Genomic DNA, 2,026 nt, shown 5'->3' with positions numbered 1-2,026 from the left:
CCCTAAACAGGGCCATAGATATTTTTTTTTCCAGAGGCAGTTTAGAGGAGAAAAAAATTAAATGACTGCGGCAAATTGTGCATGTGGAAAAATTGCACTAATTGTGGTGAGGGGCTTACATTTTGAGTGCATATCGCACAGAATGTAGGGGTCAGAATTCCCTGCCACAGCATAGCTTTCCCCCTTCCAGCACAGTTCCCCTCCCCCCCAGTGCAGCACTCCCTCTCAAGTAAAACTCTCCCCACCAGTACACCTCTGTTTCTCCCCTCATTACAGCTCTCCTTCCCCTGTTCAGCTCCCCTCCCCCAGTACAGCTTTGCCCCCTCCCAGCATGGTCCTCCCTGCCCCATTACACTTCTGCCCCCTCATTACAGCTCTCCTCCATAAAACACCCTTAGCAGACCAGGGAACTTGAGATTAAAGGAAGTCCTCCCTCGGCTTGGTCATCTGACTAGAAGCAGGGAGGAGCAGCCATCTTTGTTCTCAACTGACAGGTTGCAGGAGGGGCCCCTGCTTCAGGTGTCCAACGTGGCCAGGACCTCAAATTAAGCGCACAAGCAGCTCTTCCCCCAGGTCCCATCAGATCAGAAGGGGGGCCCTGCAGAGTGAGGACAAGTGTACATAAATAAATTAATAATATTTCATCAATAAACATACAGTACATTAAAAATCCTTATGCTTCAATATTCAATCCAACCATAAAGTGTCACACCAAACATACGATTCTTGTGTTGCAAAATAAAGTTCCAATGTTCCATTATGTTCCCCGTGCGTATTACTCGTTTTGCACTTCTTTCCGTGAGTCGCACCACCACTGTGCCAATGTGCTCAACTCAGCTTTGAACCTGTACAAACAAGGTCAATATTGCCTTCCCCCACTGGGGATTGTTCCAGGTATTACTGCATGATTATGATGCCTTAGGTATAAAGATGAATGGATGTACAGCCCCTTTACATTTTCAGGCTTCTTCTCATGAATGCTCTGCAAACAAGCTCACAGACTATACCAGTAACTAATATTTTTTTTTTTTTCATTAAAAATGCATTTACATTAATCTGAGTTTCAAGCACTTATTCTATACTGCGCTCCCGCATCACTTTTGGTTGCTCCCGTCAATCACGTCACTCGGTTTCACCTCACGCGTATCGCCACAGTCACATGACTTCCTCAGGAGATTACATTTGGGATAAGCACGGAATTACATAAATAACATATAATTTGTAAAAGTAGATTGAAACTGAGATAATTAGCATCTCCCCTGCACAAGGGTGACACTGTTGAGCGGTGAAGTGATCTTATTTTTTTTTCAGCATAATAAGTATTGTCACCACTCCTCTGTACTCATTATGTTCTATTGTCAAAGTTAAACCATTCATATCCATGATTTCTCATTATTACTGCCATTAGGACTTCTCTAAACCACTATGTATTGCAATTTTCATAATCACAAAAAAGCAAAATATACTGTGTTATTGCTCACATATTGAATGGTTTCCAAGGGTCCCAGACCAGACCTCTTGGTACACCCCTGCTTTATACTTCCAGGGTGTACCAAAATGGCGGCACCCTGATGAAGTCACGGGACAGTGACGTAACGCGTGGGTCTGTTAGCGAAGCATGGTGATGGTCGCCGCCATTTTGATACACCCTGGAAGTATAAACCCATATCAATACATGTGTTTGAGGCCTGATTTCAACTGATGTGATGTAAGTTTTCATTTGGCATTTCTCCATTAAAGTTTTAGCTTTAAAATTACTACACTATTGGAGTGCTCTCTCTTTTTCCTTTGGGGTGCGTCTGAGCTGGCTGATGTTCCTGCGAAAATGATTACCAGTTTTAACACTACTGAAATCATTACGGTTATGTGGTGAGGAAGGCCATATTCCTGTGATCGGTGTGATTCTATCATCTTGGATATCAATTAAGGGCCCTGGAAGTGGGAGGCCTGAAAGCTGTGTGGCCCCTTGGGGTCTTGGTGTGGAGGAGAAGAGGAATTTTAGCCGCTGACGGATTTATCATTCATT

The 2,026-nt window shown here is 43.8% G+C and overlaps 1 non-coding gene across 1 annotated transcript; it reads left to right on the top strand.

Annotated features, from left to right (window-relative positions):
- Positions 1–1,200: 1,200 nt before the first annotated feature.
- Positions 1,201–1,305, top strand: LOC149444010 (U6 spliceosomal RNA). Its single transcript, XR_016306580.1, has one exon. It is a non-coding gene; the product is annotated as a U6 spliceosomal RNA (small nuclear RNA).
- The last annotated feature ends 721 nt before the right edge of the window (positions 1,306–2,026 follow it).

This window comes from Staurois parvus, unplaced genomic scaffold, assembly GCF_062004578.1.
Source record: "Staurois parvus isolate SC_StPar_1 unplaced genomic scaffold, SC_StPar_1.0 ptg000818l, whole genome shotgun sequence".
Classification (NCBI taxonomy): domain Eukaryota; kingdom Metazoa; phylum Chordata; class Amphibia; order Anura; family Ranidae; genus Staurois; species Staurois parvus.
This window is presented reverse-complemented; position numbering and strand designations above follow the sequence as displayed.